Here is a 22,191-nt window from a genome sequence, read left to right as displayed (position 1 = left end):
CCCGAACAGCCTTTCTGGAACCAAAAACAGCAGAAAACAGGAACTGACACTTCGGCATCTTGTTAATAGGTTAGTCCGGGAAAATGCATAAAATCATTATAAAGTGTGAGAAAAACATGTAGGTATTGTCATAAAACTAGCATGGAACATCAGAAATTATAGATACGTTGGAGACGTATCAATGATGCTTCTATTGTGCTTGATGAAAATGGTTCATTAGGTCCTTTCCTAGATGCTACAATTGCTAGGTCTAGACAAATTGAAAATACTGAAACTCCTAATGAAAATACTGTTACACCTGTTAATTCACCTGAGTCTGATGACCCTGATGAAGATTATGTGGAACTTGATGATGATTTTATTGATAAATTCAATGCTACTACTAGTACAAGTAACCTTAAAAAGCTTATTGCACAACATGCTGTTAGATATAAACTGTCTCCTCATCCTAAATTTGCCACATCTCCTATAAACATTAAGGATAAGGATTATGATTTTTCTCTTGATTTATCTCATATATCTATTGTTGAGAAAACACCCTTCTGTGGTACTGAAAAATAAAGTGCTGTAGAGCACATGAATGAGCTTTCTACTTTAAGTACCTTGTTTTCTGATGATGTTAAGATGCGTACTTATTTTGTTGCTAAAATTTTCCCTTTCTCATTAAAGGATGATGCTAAGATTTGGTATAATAGTTTGCCTCCTGATTCTATTGATAGTCCAAGTTGTTTGCTTGATATTTTCTTTCGAAAATATTTTTCTGCTAGTGCTCAACATATTGCCCTGCAGAGAATTTATAGTTTTGATCAAGAAGATGGAGAGAAATTGCCTGAAGCTTGGGCAAGGTTTTGCTCTCTTATTAGAGCTCGGCCTGGACATGATTTGGAAAAGCATGATTTACTTGATATATTTTATAGTGGACTAGCCATTGAGTCTAGGGCATACCTGGATAGTTGTGCTGGTTGTGTTTTCAGGAAAAGAACTCCGGACGAAGCTGAAGAATTATTGGCTAAAATAAGCCAAAATCATGATGATTGGACTACACCTGAACCAACCCCAACATCAGTATTGAAGAAGAGAGGTATGATTGAATTAAATGATGAAGATATGAGGGAAGCCAAGAAATCTCTTATGGAGAAAGGTATTAAATCTGAAGATGTGAAGAATTTACCTCCCATAGAAGATTTATGTAAGATAATTCCCCCTTCATCCACGATTGAGGTACATTCTCTTCAACGCTTTGATAAAGGAGATATTCCTTACTCAAAACCTCCTAATCAATGTTTAGATGAATTTGATAATTATGTTGTTAAGCAAGATAACTTTAATATGTGAGTAGAGAATCATCTAATGGAAAATTCTCAAGCTATTAGTAATTTGCATGATATTGTGGAGAGAACCTCCAATGATGTTAAGATGCTTGTTAAACATTTTCATATGATTCAAACTCAAATTGATTAACTTACTAAAGTGCAAAATGACTTATTAAAAAATATTCATAAAGAAAAACATGCTTATGAAGTAACAACTAGAGGTGGTGCTTGTACCCAGGATCCTCTATATCCTGAAGGGCATCCCAAAAGAGTTGAACAAGATTCTCAACGAACTAAAGAAACTAGTGGTCCTTCTAAGAAAAAGAAGAAGAAACATAAAACTGTTGTAGAATCCTCTGAACCTGTTAATGATCCTAATAGTATTTCTATTTCTGATGCTGAAACTGAAAGTGGTAATGAACATGATAAAGATAATGATAAGAATGATGTTTCTGATAAAGAAGAGATTGAAAATGAACCTGAAAAGCATGCTAAAAATAAAAAGTACACTAAAGAAGATTTTATTGCTAAGAAACATGGTAATGAAAGAGAACCTTGGGTTCAAAAGCAAATGCCTTTTCCTGTTAAGAAACTAAAATCAAAGGAGGAGGAACACTATAATAAATTTTGTGATTGGATGAAACCCTTGTTTTTGCAAATCCCTTTGACTGATGCTATTAAATTGCCTCCTTATTCAAAATATATGAAAGATATTGTCTCTAACAAAAGGAAAATTCCTAATGAGGAGATTTCCACTATGCTCGCTAATTACTCTTTCAATGGCAAGGTTCCAAAGAAGCTGGGAGACCCAGGTATACCAACTATCCCTTGTTCCATCAAGAATAATTATGTTAGAACTGCCCTATGTGATTTGGGAGCATGAGTTAGTGTGATGCCTTTTTCCCTTTACAAGAGACTTGATTTAGATAAGTTGATACCAACCGATATATCTTTGCAAAAGGCTGATAAATCTACTGCTGTTCCTGTTGGTATATGTGAAGATGTTCCTGTTCAAGTTACTCAAAATTGCTTAATATTAACTGATTTTGTTGTGTTGGAAATGCCTGAAGATGATAATATGTCTATTATTCTTGGAAGACCCTTTCTTAATACTGCAGGGGCTGTTATTGATTGCAATAAAGGAAAAGTCACCTTCAATGTTGATGACAAGGAACATACTGTCTATTTTCCCAAGAGGATTGATAAAGTATATGGAGTAAATACGATTTTTAATTTGAGAACTATCAAGGTGGGAACTATTGATTGTCCTATATATGAGCCTAAAGAAGAATATCAAACTATTTTGATTGGATCCATAGCAATTCAATATAAGGTACATCGAAGAAGATCGAGAACCGCCCCAAAGCTTTGACGGAACTCTATCGGGAGGTTACCAACGATGATAGCCGTGCTATTCAACGCGGCAAGATAAGGAACATTCAACTCCCTGCCATTAGATATTGTGCTTATTACCTTGCTACTAGCATTCTTGGTAGGGAGAACACTAGCAACATTTCCAGTTATCACCTTGCTTTTCTTGTTGCTGCACTGACTGGTAATACACCTTATCATCTTGGTGCTCTTATTGCTCGTCTCCTATCTAGTAGGGGACCTATCTATGGAGGAATTATTGCTTCACGTATTGTTGCACGTCTAGGTCTTTCTATTGATTCAAATGATGAGATACTAACCCCTGTTAGGCTTGATATTGCTGCCATGAAGAGTCACCAATTTGTCACAACTGACTCTAATTTAGGAAATATTGTCTATAGAATGTTGTTTATTGACGGGGATGAGAGGGAAATCCCTTTGCCGCAGGCCGATTTGTTCAGTGTTCGCAGGAAGCCGTGGTCGCGCTCCAAGGAGGAGGTGGATGATCAGTTGAGGATACTTGGTTTTCACCAGCAGCACGACTCCGAGGACGCCGAGCCTTCTGACGGGTACACGGTCACATATCCTGGTGCGTCCTCCAGCGGGTACCAAGGACAGGACCCTCCTTCATCATATTACGGAGGTGCCACCTCATGAGCACCGTGGGATTGACCTCCACTTAGGCCAAAAGCCTAAGCATGGGGGGAGGTATGCCGGCATCACTCATTCATTGCATATTACAATTGCCGGTCATGTACTTGTTTCATTTCTTTCGGTTGTTTCTCTTTCGTTTATTTTTTATTTCAGTAGGTCTTTTATTTTAGTTTTTGAAGGTTGTTATTACTGTAGTAATCTTTACTTTTACTTTTCTATTTCATTTGTGTGCCGATGGGTGCCTCTAATATGAGGAAGATGATATTTGGGGAAGTGCTGTCTAAAAAACAGATTCTGGGCTGATACTAAAAACATTCCTGTGCGTAGCCAGAACGTTATTTTGAGCTGCCAATTTTTGTGCATGTTCCCCAGGTTGTTATCTAACTTTCATTAGTTGAGCACTTTTCGAGTTGAGCAGCAGAAGATTTTCGTAAAAAATGATTACTGCACTGCTGTCAAGTTTTGGCAGATTTCTGCCACCTTGCTTTTATGTGTTTCTTTTAGTTTTCGTTCTCTTGTTTTTTCTTTGTTTCTTTCCTAAAACACAAAAAGACCAAAAATATTTCTGTTGTTTCTCTTCACCATTTATTTATTTTGGTTTCTTGTTCCTATTTTGCTTTATTTGCTATTGTTGGTTTGCTATGAGAAAATCCAAAAAGATTTTACTTTCATTCGGTGACTCTAATATCGAAAACGCCAAAAATATTTGTTGTTCTTCTTCTGTTTTGTAAAGTTTATTAGGAGTTCAGCGGTCTCCGGTGGTTGGAGCTTGATTTTCATTCCATATTATTATTCAAGCTACACAAGTGAAAGGCAATAATGACGATCTACGGCAACTCGACTGTGGTGAGAGGCTGGTATGAACTCTATTTGTTTTCATTTTTGTACATATACTCATCCATGTGAGCATACTTAGCTGGTTCATGTGAGGTATATATCATTTAATAAAAGTCTAGTAGTTCGTGATCTCTCATGTTTAGTTCCAATTTATTAATAATGAGTAGCATGTCATGAATATCTGCTTGCATTGTTTTATTCATAGATAGGTATGACATTGTGGTATCCTCCTCTGAATAATTCATTTGGATTGACTTGGCACATGCTCACGCATGCATCTGACTGAAAAACAAAAGTCAGCCTCGATGATTTACTTTGCTTCAGAGTTCTTGTATCACTTTTATGCCTCCGTTAATTTTATTTTGTCACAAGTATGATTATGACAGTTATTGCTCTCTTGATTGTCGCTTCCCAGTCTATTGCTAGCCTTCACTTGTACTGAGCGGGAATGCTGCTCGTGCTTCCAAATCCCTGAAAACCAAGTTATTCCAGAGCGTCCACCATAAATACCTATGCATGGCATTTCAAACCATTCCAAGTAAATTTTCATGTGCTACCTTTAAATCTTCAAACTATTTCTCAATTTGTGTCAATGTTTTATAGCTCATGAGGAAGTATGTGGTGTTTTACCTTTCAATCTTGTTAGTCAGACTTCCACCAATGGACTAGTGGCATATACATCCGCTTATCCAATAATTTTGCAAAAAGAGCTTGCAGCGGGGTGCCCAACCCCAATTAATTACAACTTCATTAATAATTCTCTTCACATGTTTTGCCCTGATTTATCAGTAAGCAACTTAACCTGTAAATAGACACTCCTCCATGGTATGTGAATGTCGGGAGGCACCCGAGGATTCGGTTAGCCACGACTTGTGTAAGCAAAGGTTGGGGGGAGTGTCATCCATAATGAAACTAAAATGCATGTGTAAACAAAAGAGAAGAGGGATGATCTACCTTGCTGGTAGAGATAACGTCCTTCATGGGAGCCGCTCTTGAAAGTCTGGTTGACGAGGTAGTTAGAGTGCCCACTATCATTCGTTGACAACAAAAAACACCTCTCAAAACAATTTTACTTCTGTCTTTAAAAAATGAAAAGCTCTAGCACATGTTAATCCCTGCTTCCCTCTGCGAAGGGTCAATCTTTTACTTTTATGTTGAGTCACCATCCTTACTTTGAGCACCTTCTTGGGAGCATAACTGTCATTCTTAGTATAATATGCTTGTCCCAAAATATGATCAGCTGTGGTATAACTTTGATGCTTTTATCTTTGATAATCTTTACTTCTAGTCTTTCCATAAAATTCAGAGGTGCCTGGGCATTTATGTTTTGCTGTACAAATACAGACAAGCGAGATACCACTTTATCATATCCATTTATGAACATTGAATCTTGCTGATAGACATGATTCATGATGCTTGTTATTAATTTGTTGGTACCTTTTCCATGATTGACACAACTATTAGATGACTTTATTTGCATGTATCTTATTATGAATTTCCTAAGTACTCGTCCATATCATGAGAATATTTACATCATATGAGCAAATGTGTTCGTGAAAATTCTTTTATCGCACTCAGTTGTTAACTGAATTGTTTGAGGACAAGCAATAAGCTAAGCTTGGGGGGAGTTGATACGTCCAAAACGTATCTACTTTCCCGAACACTTTTGCTATTGTTTTGCCTCTAATTTGTGTATTTTGGATACAACTAACACGGACTAACGCTGTTTTCAGCAGAATTGCCCTGGTGTCTTGTTTTTGTGCAGAAACTCAACTTTCAGGAAAATCCCCGGGATTAATTCCAATGGGCCTATTTTCACAGAAGATGGACGGAGCCAGAAGACCAGAAGGATGAGGCCGCCTAGTGGGGTGGGCGCCTCGTGGCCCCCCTCCTTGGTCTTCTGGCTCCGTCCATCTTCTGTGAAAATAGGCCCATTGGAATTAATCCCGGGGATTTTCCTGAAAGTTGAGTTTCTGCACAAAAACAAGACACCAGGGCAATTCTGCTGAAAACAGCGTTACTCCGTGTTAGTTGTATCCAAAATACACAAATTAGAGGCAAAACAATAGCAAAAGTGTTCGGGAAAGTAGATACGTTTTGGACGTATCAATGAGCTTGCTCCGGTCGCTGGATGTGGGGAGGCGTCTGCTCGTGGGGGCAGAGCCACCGCTCCCAGCGTTGCCACCTCCATCGAGAGAGCGAGAGCGAGACACGTATCGGACGAGGAATGGTTGGCTTGCAGGCGTCAGGTGGGCTCACCCGGGTTAATTCGGCCATGGTTTTGTTTGGCGCTGGAAAAGTAAGGGAACACGAGGGGAAAGTAGAGGTGACCAAATGAGCCCTTAGAAAAGGTCGGCCTCATCTAGTGATACGGGACCTCCTATTGATCGCTCGTTGGCACGCGTTTGTACGCACACACCCATGCTCCATTGTTTTGGGCCAGCCCATTAACTCGTTTGGTATGTTTAAATAATAATATGTTTCTCTATTTTGTTACACATCTGAGCACTAGACCAAATGGTTGTTGCTTTGCTCCATAGCGAAGACAAGAGGTCGAACCCTGAGTCTACAAGTTAGTAAGATGAATTTTTTGAATTAAAAAAAAAACAAACATGAACAAATTTTGAATATGAGCAAAAGCCGAACTTGATCAAAAATTGAATTTGAACAATTTGTTCAAATTAATTGTTCGTAATATTTTTTTTGTTCAGAAAAAATTTTGCTCATTAAAATGTGTTCATAATTTTTTTCAGGTACAAAATTTGTTCAATTTTTTCTCAAATAAAATTGTTCATAATTTTTTTGTTAAGAAAAAGAATTGTTTTAAAAAAATTGCTCACAAATAATTGTTCATATTTTAAAAATGTTAAAAAACATGCAGAAAAAACATGAAAACTGAAAAATTAAAATGACAGAAAAATAAAAAACCGAAACCAGCCAAGAAGAAATCAGAAAACCAAAAGAACCAGACCGAAAGGTTCCATGACCTTCACAAAACCGGAATGACAAAAAAAAAAGGTACTATAGGCGGCAGCCCAGGTGGTAACCCGTTCGCGCGGACCTTATTCTCGCACGCACGCGAGCGATGTATAGGATTTGCCTAGTGAATCCCTGCCATAGTACATAAGGAAGCATTTGATCTGGGCCACTCTGGGAACCGGGAACCTGATCCGTGGGGAATACTCTGCATACCTAACACTGAGCATGATCCTTTCCTGCTCGCGCTATCTCAATATTAATCTTGGTCCCGAAGCTTTTTTTTTTTTCTGTGGATGTTCTGCACTTTCTCCTGACTATACAATGCAGGTTAACAGATCACCAGATAAACTTTTGTTTCGAAGGTTGACTAGCTATATGTCTGCAACAACTTCTTAACACCTCTGTTGCTACGACTGTATCATTCGGGTGAAGAATCACTGAAGGAAAAACAGTTGCTGAATGAGAATTTCACAGACTGATAGTTGTATAGACCAGTAGACCACGATTTGCACCACATCATGCATGGCACCCCTACTGCATGCGCGCGCACTGCAGCTTGGTGGAGCAGCCTCCATTGTTTTTTTTTTCTTTGCCAGTCCAGGTTTTTTTTTTTTTTTTTGAACACAGAGCGCCCCGAAGGGCGTAGAAGCTTTCATTCAATCCACTCGGTGGGTGTACAATTTTTACAAAGGACCCCATAAAATGAGAAAATTTTACATAGGCCCCTGGTATTTGCAGAAAAGACCCCACTAAAAAGTATGCAAACGCAATCGGGTCCTTCTCTTTCCCCTCCGATGAGCTTGAGATCAGCGATGTCGCCGTCGGACTCCAAAGCGGGGACGACACCACTTGCTTCAAAGCCGGCGATGAACGCGACAGCAGACCTCATAAAGGGCCTCCGGTGGAGGTTGAAGAATAGCAGGACTTCACCGGCGTGGATGACGAACGGCAGAAATGCCGCCGATGTGTTGCTCAAGAAGATTGCTTCTGAAGAACTCTGTCGCCACCTCCTCTTCTCAACCACCTTGCACACCCTTGATTCCGTCGCCACCATGACGCTCGGAACCAGAGAGAATAACAGAGGAGATTGGGTCGAGGGAGCAGCACAGGCGTACCGAAACCGTGACAAAGAAATTGGCCTGCCATCAAATCCGACGAACCTGCCACGGACTCGGTGATGTAGGCGTAGATGATGGCGGCTACGGCATACCCAGAGGAGCTTATTGACGAAGCCGTCCTCAGGTCTTCTTCTCCCTTCGCCCTTCCACCATGGACAAGCTCGGAGAAGACGAAGATCTGGAGTTTGGTTGTTGCTCCAACACAACCAAACCAGACGACGAGGGAGATAGTAGATGGCCACTGCTCCAGGATGCCTCTCCATGGAATCAGCAACAGCGGCTCCTTCCTGTGTCCTCCCTTGACGCCCACCACCACGGTGGCTTGAAGGAGAGAGGAACAGGGGAAAACCACCCAGATCCAGAGAGAGGCCGACGAGCTTTATTGATGGGGCCGTTGCAGCACCGTCACCACCCGCCTCCGTCTCTGGCCACCAGAGCACCGCGAGCAGCAGCAGCGCCATAGCCGGCTGCAGGGAGCAGCTCGAGCTCCCCAGCCTCCACACCCCAAATGGCATACCGCCAAGATCCACAAGGGTAAAACAAGAAAACACAGAAAACCTAATCCTAGACCTATCCTATCTACTCCGGCGCGTCTCCGCAGCCAACTCCGGCCGGCTATTCCGGTGGAGCGGCCTTGGATCGGCCCGGTCAAACGAGAGAGGCGACCAGGTACTGTAGCAACGCGAGAGCTGGGAAGGGGGAGAATGAACGGTGCCGGTTTGCCAGTCCAGGTGGAGCATACGATTGATATGGGCAGGGCAGATATCCATGCCAAGGACAGAGGGAAGTCTGGAAATTGCTTTCGGGCTGATTGTTCCAAGCGGCCTTTTGAGTTTTTATTTATGACTAGCAAAAGTGCCCGTGCGTTGCACCGGAGAGCATCAAAAGTTGCTACAATTAATTTTTATTAACAAAACTTGACCTTAAAAAATTAATTACTGAAAATTCTAATTTTCTTGGCGGGACTCATCTACCGAAAATATATCTTGATAGGTTTTTGTTTTGTTTTGAATACCAATATGGAAAAGACTAAGAGGAGATAGATATGGCTAACATTTTTTTCATGGTTTATTTATATTTACATATAGTCAAAAGCAAGCACGTCATGGATGGGCGGAAGCGGCGGGGCGAGGTCGTGCGGGCCTTGGCAGGGCGAAGCGTGGGTGGGCGGGGGAAGCGTTGACCAGCTGTTGGCCGAGGTGAGCGGAGGTGTGGCCGCGCGGGGCAGTGCCGGGGCCGGATCGAGGCAGCGTGGGCCAGCATCTCAATGGTGGTGTGTGTGCGGGGCAGGAGGACCATGCGCGTGGGCCAGGTGGCGGCGGGTTGCAGAGGTGGTGTCCGGGCAAAAAGAAAAAGTAATCGAACCGGTACCGTGGCATTTTTATGTATTCTAAGTTTGTCGCATTAATCAACCATAGTTAGGTGTGCCTTTATTGGCTGATTTACCCGCTGATTCGATTACGCTACACCGTACATGAGGCAGTGCCACATCAATATACCGTTGAGGTTGGTGATTAAATTAATTCAGTTTAATTGTATTACAAAAGTTATCCCCAATAAACTCTAATTTACATGCTACCAAGATAGTATAAAACTACATCCGTTGTCATCCATTTAGATGTAATATTAAAATATGAAAACAAACACAGAGGCTCACAGGAAGCATGCGACACCTCCTATGCCACTCATTTTCTTCTTATCCTTTCACCTAAGGAGGCCGTAACAACTAACAACACAGAGCGCCGCTCGAAGCTTCTTTCTTTGGTGGCCCGAACTCCACTACTCCCATGTCCCATCCGATTTAGCTTCGCTGGAGGTCACGGCGGCCGATTCTGCTTTGGCACGGCTTGCATAGTCCGCCGCCAATCGCTGTTTGCTCGGTGCTCCCCCTTCGTTCAATCTCTCAGCGGATTTCTTCCGAATCACCACCGGCGTGTATTTTTTTGCAATTTCTCCTTTGAATCGATTTCTTCAGCTTTCCTTCCTTCCTCCCTCTTCAATTTGTTGTTTCCTTACTCATTTCACCAGCCCTAGCAATTCCTCTTTTAAATCCGCTCCCACATTACATCTACAATGATGTTGCTGGTAATTGCTTGTTTCAATCCAGAAAACGTACGAATATAAAGTGGTGGGATTTCTTATACGGGAGCGAGGTGGGACTATATGTTGGTGTAGAGTCAGATTGATAATTTGATTCGTGTTAGTAAATCGTCCTGATTGTTTCTTTTGCTCGTTAATTGGGCCGTTCAGTCCGCAGACTAACCCAGGAACGACGCCCAGAGAGCCTGCCACCCCGATGCGCACCACCGCCAGTTTCGTTCCCCAAGGATTTTTTCCTGCAACCCGGTACAACTTCTATTCCCAATCTGTTCCATTCCAATTTCTTGCATGCCGGGGTCCTACCGCCTGTGCGTGAGGTGTGCGATGCGGGCGCGCGCGCTCGCCATCCTACTTTCCTTCTGCTGCCACGCGCGCCTGTCCTTCGCCGGCGCCGCCGTCGCTGCTGCTGAGATGAGTGGCCTCCGATTTCCTCCGCCGCACGGAGGGAGCTCGTCCGCGCCACAGATGTGTTGGGTCGAATCAATCTATGTCCGCCGCCTCTTAGTCCTAGGCCAGGGGCTGCGCCAGGCAGGAAGGCGTCCTCACCGTGGAGGTCCAGGCCGCGCCGGGACCCTCGCCGGCCTTCCCGAGCAGGCTGAGCTCAGCTCGCAGGCGACGCGCGCCTTGAGCTCCCCTGCCGCCTGGACTGACGGTTCCCTGCCGAAACGGTACACAATGGCAATTGTGTGTATTACGCGATTTGGTGGGAGGGCAAAACGGTCCAATAAAAAGCGTTGACGAAACTTTTTGGCAGAAACCTTAGCTCCTTTATTATTAGGTATAGATTTCTACATGAGTCATTGGATCATACCGAACCCCAAGGTCTTATTGAACTGACCCCAGGTTGAATCATATATTGTGTCATGCCCATCAGTTTTCATGGGTCCATCTAGCTAAAATTGCGAAAATTCTGCCGATCTATTAATAATAATAAGTAGTAGTACAAACAACCTCAAAAGTAATAAAAATTACCGTTAGTTCATTAGACCATCTAGTGACGATTACAAACACTAGCGCGAACCGAAGGCGCACCGCTGTCCTCACCTCTCCATCACCTGAGCCGGGCAAAGCTTGTCGTAGTAGAGCTTGTTGTAGTAGATAAACAGAAAGTCAACTACAGTAGCAACCATGGCCAATGATGAAAATCGTAGATGGAAAGAGGCTGACCTGAAACCACACCAATGAAAACGAAGACCGACTGGATCCCATGACATCCATCGGGCACACGACTTCACGCGCCAAACGAGGATGCTAGACACATCACCGGAGCGAGGATAGGGCGAGGAGAACCTTATTCTGACTTCAGGATGTAGCCGCTGCCTCACCATCCCAAAAAAGACACCGGAAAACAACATGAACAAAAGAGTCCACATTCCTACCAATAAAACAACTTGAGTAGGATGAATTCCTTATCATTCAAAACCTCTAATATCTCTACAAAAATCCTTAGTCAAAGAGGCACTTGAGCATAGGAAGAGAGCCCTACAAGTTTTAACTTCTGCCATTTCATACCGATACCTATCAAGATATGCTCCCCGAGCTAGGGGAACCACAGAAACTCTACCCCTCTACTGAAACCTCACTCTTCTTCCTTCATCTCCCGGATCCGATGATGGTGACGCGCGACGCCGCGGGGCCATGGCTTTTGGAGTAGGCGTTGGACTTTGTGTTACATTCTATCCGAGAACAGCAGTGTAAATTTCATCCTAAGGAAAGGACATCCCGATAAACTGCTATTACACTAAAAATATTCGATTATTTCATGTATGCGAGTTGTGACAAAATGTTTCTAGATTGTTTAGTAATACTTATTAAAACATTTATATTCACACCAATCAAAATTCCCCTCGTCTCATTCTAGGGAAGACTTATACCATCCAAAAAGTCCACCATAAAGATTGTGTAGATTTGTCGTAAAAGAATTTATGATTTGTAGTATCTAAAACTAATAATCTAATAAAACAATGTTTGGGAACACCTCCTAGCCTTCCCACCTTCCAAAACATTCCTTTCACTTTGATTAAGATTTTTCCTATTATTTAATATGAAACAGAGACCCTCATAAGGACAAATGTTGGTAATTAATCTATATTTTTGTACTTGAAAAGTGTCTTAATATTTCAATACTAGCTTCTTATCTATCAGGATAAAAGTTATCATTTCATCAATCACATGTATCAATAGGACCGGAAAATCTTGATAAATCAAAGATATTATATTTCTTACTTTCATTTATTAGGATATCTAATCTAGCATGTGCATCGTAACTTTTTACTTGTACTTGTAACTTTTTAATAAAAGGCCGTGTGCATCATCATGATGCAGAAGCCGGAGTTTTAATCCTCATTTCAGAAAAAAAAATCTAATCTAGCATGTCCAAAATTTGTAATAGCATTAAGATTATATCTATGATCACAAAAAAACATCATAAATTGATTCCAACACACGAAGCAATCCGATGTAAAGAAGTACGTATTTGAATTATCAATCAATTCAAGGATGTGACGGTTACCATAGTCATGTTTATCCGCAGCCATTTGCTTGGCAAAGTCTACACCTTACTAACCATTTCTATATTTAAGGTTGTAATATGTATTAGAATCCCATCAATCTTACCATCATCTTCTGCCAGACTGCCACCACATTATGCACAATGATACGTTAATTTTTTTGTGCCAAATTATTCAAGGGATTCTTGGCTGACACTATGGTATTCTTTTGTATTCTCTTAATCACCGTCCTAGATTACATAAGTATAATTCTATTACTGGTATCCCATATAATCACCAAGGTCATGTGGGTATCTATAAGTGCATTTTGCAATAGTTCATGTTATCTTTGCACTTCTGTAACATCCTGTAAACATCAACACATGTGTGATGGTCCCTTGTTGAAAGGGTTATTTCGAACTCGTCTTTCCAGTGAGAATCTTTTCTTTCTTAATTAAAATTTTTCAGGCTGATAATCTTACTCTTGACTTTTGTTTGAAGAAATTTTCTACTTGGACAATGTTGTCGGACGGGTTGGTGAGGCCTCCGGTTTGAAGATGATGTGTGTAAGGGCACAGTCCTGGACACCCCTCTCATCAAGTTTGTAGGTGTTGCGACATGTATCACATGTGAAATGGCTTCGAGAGTATCATTTTTTTATTTTTTTTGTTGAATAGTATTAAAAATAGAATTGTACCCATCATTTAGGCACAGAGCAGCCAGGGGTTCAACCTCCTTTTCAAAAAAGAAGACAAAAGAAACAGAGTACCTAGAGAAAACAGGCTATGAGAGGCTGTCAGGTTATATCAAACGTTATGGTATTTTTCTTTTTGAAAAGGAAATTGTATTCCACTAAACTTGTTGCCCATCAATATCGCTGGCAACCAAAGCGATTACAAACTCAGGAGCATCATCCATCCAGCGATTGCAAACTTCTGTGGTGCCTGATAGCCACAGTGTTTTTTTTAGATCAACATGGATCTCGCCCCAGCCCCATTTTGTTGAAAAGAAACCAAGTCTTTTACAGGAAAAGGAAACAGAGTTTATCACCACTAAATACTGAAAAAGGGAAGGCACCACTAAACAGTTTTTGATGTGTGGCATTTTCATTTTGCTAGGGAACTAGCTGCCATCCCGGTTACCCCCGAAATACCAGCAAAACAAAGGATACCACAATCACACAGTAACGAGCACCGAGGATAGTGTGCCAGGCTATGAGCCATAGTGTGCCAGGCTATGAGCCATTTCATTACAATCACGGCAAAAAAAAAAAAAGAGGAAAATCTACATAATCAAAATGCAATATGCTTAAGCTTCTCGCCTCACACATCAGGACTGTACAGTTGTTTAATTTGATCATACAGGGACCAGTCGAGTTGGCACCGATGTACACGCCACAGATGTAGATGTCACGTGCCCGAGTAACATGGGCGCGTGTGCCTGTTATGTATGCACCACAGAAGTTCTACCATTGAAGTGCAAACCAAATTACCGTCTATAAATAGATGCAGTGTTCTCTGTATAGTATGCACAGTCCACTGATAATCTGATATCTGATAGCCACAAACGAAACTGTACTGCACACAGCAGCAATGGCGCTCAACCGGGAGCAGCACATCCTCGACCAGGGCTTGCTCGATGCTCAGCTCGAGCTCTGGCACAACACCTTTGGGTACATCAAGTCCATGGCGCTCAAGTCTGCTCTGGACCTCGGCATCGCTGACGCCATCCACCACCACGGCGGCGCGGCCACCCTCACCCAGATAGTTGCCAAGGCCAAGCTCCACACGTCCAAGATCTCCTGCCTGCGCCGCCTCATGCGCGTGCTCACCGTCTCCAGCGTCTTCGGAACAGAGCACTCTAATGACGCTGAGGCCGTCTACACGCTCACGCCGGCGTCCCGTCTCCTCGTCGGCTCGGCGAACATGGTCCCCGTCATGAACATGCTGCTCCACCCCATTCTCGTGTCCCCGTTCTCCGATCTCGGGGCGTGGTTCCAGCACGAGCTGCCGGACCCGGACCTCTTCAAGCTGAAGCACGGCAATACCTTCTGGGAGATGGCCGACCACGACCCGTCGTACAACACGCTCGTCAACGACGGCATGGTCTCCGACAGCCGCTTCCTCATGGATATCGCCATCAGGGAGTGCGGCGGCGTCTTCCAAGGGATAGGCTCCCTAGTGGACGTCGCCGGCGGGCACGGTGGAGCGGCCCAGGCCATCGCGAAGGCATTCCCGGGCGTGAAAGTGCAGCGTGTTAGACCTTGAGCACGTCGTCGCCAAGGCTCCGAGTGGTACTGACGTGGAGTACATTGCCGGCGATATGTTTGAGAGCGTTCCACCGGCAGACGCTGTCTTTCTCAAGGTGCGTAATCTCCTAGTTCGCTCGTTATTTGATTTTGATGTACTCCCACCGTTATAAAATATAAATATTTTGATTTCATCTAGGTATATGTACTAAGCTAATTCTCGCTCGAATAACATCAGCCACCTTTTTTTTAATCTTTTTTTTTATTTTTAAAAAGTTAAATTGCCGATTGATTAGTCAAACATCTAAACATATGTACGGGCGCTAAAATCTGCCGGAACAGGTTGGTGGGGCGGGCATCACATACAAGCACACTTTGGGCATGTAACGTGAATTTTATTCTAGCAACGTCAGCTTACGTGACCATTTTTTATGGCGCTGGTTTCTTCTGTTTATTAACTCTTAATCGCTAATTTGCATTTAATTCTTCAATAGTCCATGAGGGTTTTTTTTCTGGCACTAGTTGTTTGTGTTTCAATTTGTATAGATGATACTTCTCACGAATTAATCTAGACAAATCTACTAAACTTATTCTGGAATAGATGAAGAATAAAAAAGACCTAGTTTCATGGGGTTTATTTTGTTTTGCTATAACACAAAAATGCTAGCTACGCAACCCACATTTTTTTTCATGTTACCAGATTTTTTTCATGTTACACGAAAATACATACAAAAAAAAAAACTAGTCATGTTGCCTGATTTTTTCCACGATTGCAACCCCACATGCAATCGTAAACAATCTCACTTACAACTCAACTTGTACCTGAAAAAATAAGAATTTACGTCCAACACTGCTTATAATAGCTAAAATCTCAGTTACAACCCTACTTGCAATTAAGAAGTGAGCCTAGCTCACTTGATTAGGAAAGTGGATGTACAACCCATCCACCCAGGTTCAAGTTCTCAGGGACGCAAATTTGGATTCTTATTATTTAAAAATAAAATCACTGTAGGGGCTCCCCTACCGTATTCCTTTCAAAAAAAATCCTACTTGCAATTGCATAAAAAGAATAGTTGCAACTGAAAATATCTCTTGCAAATCCACTTATAAGTGAAAAAATTCTCAATTGCAACCCCTTTGGAAAAAATTTGCAACTCCAATTGCAACTGAAAAAAATTCTCACATGCAAATCAACTTGCAATACAAAATTGGAAAAAAAAAATCTCAATTGCAACCTAACTTGCAACCGGAAAAAATCTCCGTTGCTACCCCACTTGTAGCTGGAAAAAACTCAGTTGCAACCCCAATTGCAACTGAAATAATCTCAGTTACAAGTGGACTTTCAACAAGAAAAAATATCAGTTGCACTGGAAAATTTTCAGTTGCAACCCTACTCGCAATTGGAAGAAAATCAGTTGCAACCCCCATTACAACTGAAAAATAATCTCAGTTACAAGGTGACTTGCAATGGGAAAAAATCTCAGTTGCAACCTCCATTTGGAAATGAATTTTTTTTTCAGTTGCAACTCTGTGTGTAGTATAAAATAATAGTTGCAACTCCCTCCAGTGTTACCCAACACGACAAAAATACAAGTAGCCTAGTAAACACCCACTATTGCCACATTGTAAATTTATGTAACTACATCGTAAAAGAACACAAACAAGAAAAATAATAAACAAAAATCTGATTCAAAAGCTAGAAAGCCACCAAAAAAGCCTATACGTGCAGCTCAGCGTGGTCCACACCAGAATTCACAAAGAGCCCATGCCTTCTCTCGCACCTAGCGGCTAACAGCAACACCAGGTGTCCTTCCGAAAAAAAGCTAGAGACAACATGAAAAAAATGTGCGGCAATTAGCGAGTAAGGAAGCGTGAATCTTGGCGCTTCTAATCCGATAACTCTTGGGTTGACAGAGCACTAAGTTAGCTAAGAACTAGCAACTTTTGAAAAAACAATTCGTTAGAATCGCAGTAGCAACTAAAAAACTCAGTCGTAGCTCCACTTACAGTTAACTTTTATTCAATGGCAAACAAAATAAGTCCCACATAAATAATAAAATAAGATCTAAACGCATATACAGAACAAACCAAAAAAAACACAGATGCGCGAACAAAAGCCCACAAAGGACAAAAGTCAGATCCGGTCGCTATGAGCTAAATGGCAATATCCCTTCGAAACACTAACTAGACAATAATTTTAGAGTTAAAAACTATCATAAATATAAAATATTCGAAGGTGATATTTCCGTCAACAACGAGAGGTTTATGCTGACTTCGCTAATCTCATGATCCATCAGATCAATTTCTTGGACCCAGTCTCTCGGAGATGCTCATAGGAAAAGATGTGCGTGCGTTCATAGGGATGAGTATATGTATGTATTTATGAGCATCCGTGTCTATCCTCTGTCTTGTAAAATTTTTTTATCATATGGTAATTTGTAAAAGACAAAGTTAACACATAAAAATAAAAATGTAGCAAAAAATTGAAACACACGTAGAATCAGCCAGGGAAATAGAAAAAAAATTACACTGGAAAAACAAGTTCAAAAAAATAAAAAATAAGATTTTTCCCAATTCCCTTAAACAACAAAAAAATGTAAACAATGTATACAACAGAAGGCGGAAGAAAAGCTCATCAACGCGTCAAAAGCATCAAATTTATAGAAGGAAAAGAGAAATGGAAAAAAGAAGACCCACGTATGTGCAAACTGTGCACATAGAGAAAGAAATAAAAACAAGCCAAACTAAACTCACTTACAGGTCGAACTTCCGGGAACAGAAAGCAACGATACAAACAACAAAGTACCAGAACAAATCTTAATGCTTATCAGATAGTCATAGACTCGACTGACCACTATCAGCTAGCTGAGAACTAGCAATTCATATAGATATATCTATGAATAATTTTTTATAAATATATTTTAATTTAGATAAATCTACGACATTTATTTTAGAATGGATATAGTATCATGATCCTGAAATCAGCATGACGTTGATCCACACCAATAGAAAAATATTGTTCTTAGGAAAGAGTAGAAGTTCTTATTGCCCCAATCAACCTCTCTACATACGCCAGATGCGTACAGTCAAAATGAACAAAAAAGGAAAGAATGTGAAGCCTATCAATTAAATGAAGTGATGGAAAATGAGGTTGATACCGTGCAAAACTATGAGTACAATCTCATGTTGCCAAAATGGACTTGCTAAAAAATACCGTTGATTATAATGTAATTATGAACTAAGAACTAATTTCGTTCTTAGTAGAACTCAACATTAGTACGGATCACGAAGCGAATATAATGGTTTAGAGATATTTTTTATAGTTGCAACCTCATTTGCAACTGGAAAATTTCAGCTGCAACCAATTTGCAACTGAAAAATGTTAGTTGCAACTCATTTTTGTGTCCAATTTTAATGTATAGTGGGTTATGCACGACTGGAGTGAGGCGGACTGCATCAAGATACTAAAGAATTGCAAGAAAGCTATCGCCCCAAAAGACGCTGGAGGGAAGGTGATAATCATAGACATGGTGGTTGGAGCAGGGCCACAAGATCTGAAGCACAAAGAGACACAACTCATGTTCGATCTTTTCATCATGTTCGTCAATGGCGTCGAGCGAGATGAGCAAGAGTGGAAGAAGATCATCTTCGAGGCAGGATTCAACGACTACAAAATCACACCGGTTCTAGGTGTGCGATCAATCATCGAGGTTTACCCATGAACATTCGAACCTTGATTGGTTCAAGTATATGTGGAATTTCCTTTTGTAGTCCAATAAGACTTCATTCTGGTAGTAGGATTCAAGCATTTGTGTGTGGTCCGTGTATTAACTAATATGTGTATCCATGCATTGTGTTACCAAAGGAGTGTTATATAGTTCTTGAACTTCAAGGAGCATTCCACTTAGCTAGAATTTTTGTGGCCTGGAAAAAAAATATAACTGACACGGATAGCATACCACAACATATTAGTTGTTATTGTCTTAGCATGTTGCAGATAAAGATCTAGTGCAGATGACATGATATCAAATCAAGTTTTTGTTGACTAAAAAAGTGGCATAAGTCTAATATAGATAAGAGAGTGAATTTCGTCTTCAGGGGTGTGTTGCCCACCTGCATCCGACCTAGAAGTGTCGCATTGAGATTCATCACCAGATGCCTATCATCGCAAACCACAACTTTAATCTGCACTGCCTCTGCAAAACGACAGTCGGTACGTGCTACTAGCACGTACATATATTGACCCCCACGCATGTACTAAGTCATAGTAGGATAGCTAGAGGGCACCAACACTTATCAATAGAGAAGTTGTACTCCATATGTCCATAAATCTTAACTTTGTCTAAATTTACACACTAAAATATGTCTAAACACATGCATATTTTGACAAAGCATAGACATCCATTTGCGTATAGAGGGTCACACCATTTTTAGATAGTCATTTCGCTCCATGTTTATTTACAACGCGTGAGCCCCCCTTATGAGGTGCAAATTTCGGGTAAGTTTTTTCACAGGGGCGTTCGTGCCCCCCCCCCCGATGATTTCTTACCTCCCATCGCGCACATATCCATGTAGACAATTGATGCAAGCGGAGATCTATCTTAGTGGCATGGCGAGTGTCTTCTTCAGATTGGACATGTGGCTATGTGTGATTTTTAGCGAAAGCTGATGTGGCATCATCACACGGTTGGTCCTAGTGCCCTAAAATTTTCTCATCCCCATCTTTCGCACATGGATACTAATCATATGTGCTGGGGCTCAGATAGATGCACTCCAAAAATTACAAGATGCCCAGAATTTATAATTATTTACATCCTTCTCGCTTTACCATTACCTCCTTGCCATGTAGGCATGGCAGTGGGATCGACAAATCATGAATAGTGTTTCTCCAAACTGGCCGACTAGTGTTTCCTTTCACAAATTTACGGTGAACTCGGGTTGAAAAGAAAAAATAGCTCGTAGAGACATTATTTTAGTCTCATGGAGACATTATCTCCACCTCTCCATTAGAGTAGAGACGCTTGATAAGTGTCATAAAAGTGCCACACTTGGCAATGTGTCTACGGCTAAAGGACACTTATAGAATGTCTTTACATACTGCAAGACATTTCGTAGAGGCACTACAAATTGTCTATTGATTCCTTGAGACATTAGTGAGAACACTTCTTATGTTATTATTCTCAAGCAAGAAAAATAAATTACAAAACGTTGGAAGCAATTCTTTAGGAAAAGTTTGTACTCACCTAACCAATCAGCATCACGCAACAAACATCTTGCTAAATATCTTTTTAAAAAATGTATCAGTGCTATACTGAATGTCTCAAAATTATGTAAAATGTCTCTACAGAATGTAAATAGTGTTTCAAACTATGTCTCTAGCCGTAATGTATTAGAAAGTTTCTTAAAAATACCTCAATATGATTTTTTGTGGCAATTTATTAAGTGTATCATAGAATTCTTTTGAACACGCATTTGATGCTCACGATAAAAATATCTCAACTAGTATCTCTACACTTAAGACACTTTACATGGTGTCTAAAAGAAGTGTCTTTGCGTTAAAGAAAATGCCTCTACATAAGTATTTAATAATTTAATAGAGGAAAAATCCTAAAGTGCCTCTAGAGAAGTGTCTCTGCAAATAGTTTTTGTTGTAGTGCGAAACAAAAGGAGCATGCCGTCGTATCGAGGGCCTCTGTCAAGACCGTTGGCATACTGTTGATGCACCAGACAGCAGGTCAAGAGCGGTATGTGGCTAAGCGCTTTTTCAACGGGTTCTACTTTATCGACGGTGGTGCTCGGGATACCCTGGAATTTCCCGACGGCAGCCCTCGGCAAACCAAACGCTTTGGCTACGGCTTCTTCTAGGCCATAGCCATCTAACCTCGTATACCCGATGGTCCTGATAAAATCTTATTAGTATACAAGATGGCCATATCGCTTTTGTTGTATTGTGATCCAAATTCATTCTAAAGGGAGGCTAACTTCTGACGAGCAGAGCGAGTCCCGTCGCTGGTGGGCTTGGGCCAAATCCAAATTCATTCTAAAGGGAGGCTAAATTCTGGCAATATCGGATGTAGAATTTTCTCCCGGTCATTTCGATATATTATACTTTTTTTCGAGTTCGTATGCAACCACAAATCCAGTTTGATGATTTTGCAACGCAATTTTGCAAAAAAAAGGTTGAAATTCATGTTTGTTATTTCTCATTGGTACTAGATGATATAATACATGGGCACCTCGAAGAATTTTATTTTTTGAATTTTCTAGCTATTTCTTTTGCATTTTATAGTGCTAAAAAGGCGATCCAGGGGGTGGAGTTGCGTGAAGAGCAAAAAAAACCTGCACTTTCTGTGGCGCATATGCCAATATTTCTGTGGCACATATGGGCATATGCGCCACAGAATTGTGGCCTTGTACTTTTAAGTGTGGCCCCCCACAAGGAATTATGTGGCGCATATGCCAATTTGCGCTACAGAAGTTTAAATTTCTGTGGCGCATGTGGGCACATACGTCACAGAATTCTCTTCACCCATGTGCAGTACTGAACCCCCGGTGGGCCCCATAGAGATTTTGTGGCGCATCCGTCCACATGCGCCACAGAAAGCCACAATTCTGTGGCGCACCAGTTTACATGCGCCACAGAAATTTAAAATTTCTGTAAAGCATATTTTTATATGCGCCACAGAAATATATTTGTGGAGCACACACTTTTAGGTGCGTCACAGAATACATTTCTACCTATAATGGTTTTTCTAGTAGTGTAAGTTTGAGTTCTATGAGCACTGTATTTTTGGTAAGCATAAAAGAGTTAAATTCAGTGCTTTCGTTCATACCAAGAAAGGGATTCTAGATTATGTGCATGCTGATGTGTCGGGACCTTCCCGCAAGATTTCCCTTGGTGGTGCAAATTACATGCTTACTATCATAGATGATTACTCTAGAAAAGTGTGTCCTTTCTTTCTGAAACATAAATCTGATGTATTTGATGCTTTTAGAAAGTGTAAATTTATGGTAGAGAAGCAAACGAAAAAGAAAGTTAAATTGCTTCATACTGACAATAGCATGGAGTTTTGTTCTACTAT

General features: G+C 41.1%; 1 long non-coding RNA gene and 1 pseudogene across 1 annotated transcript; both read left to right on the top strand.

Annotated features, from left to right (window-relative positions):
• The first annotated feature begins 9,939 nt into the window (after positions 1–9,939).
• On the top strand, positions 9,940–13,761 carry LOC127327174 (uncharacterized). Its single transcript, XR_007868425.1, has 3 exons — positions 9,940–10,425; positions 10,523–10,618; positions 13,363–13,761. It is a non-coding gene; the product is annotated as an uncharacterized lncRNA (long non-coding RNA).
• A 623-nt stretch (positions 13,762–14,384) lies between these two features.
• Positions 14,385–19,001, top strand: LOC127327171 (O-methyltransferase ZRP4-like; annotated as a pseudogene).
• The last annotated feature ends 3,190 nt before the right edge of the window (positions 19,002–22,191 follow it).

This window comes from Lolium perenne, chromosome 1 (assembly GCF_019359855.2).
Source record: "Lolium perenne isolate Kyuss_39 chromosome 1, Kyuss_2.0, whole genome shotgun sequence".
Lineage (NCBI taxonomy): Eukaryota > Viridiplantae > Streptophyta > Magnoliopsida > Poales > Poaceae > Lolium > Lolium perenne.
The sequence above is the reverse complement of the archived record's forward strand: the minus strand, read 5'-3'. Positions and strand labels throughout refer to the sequence as shown.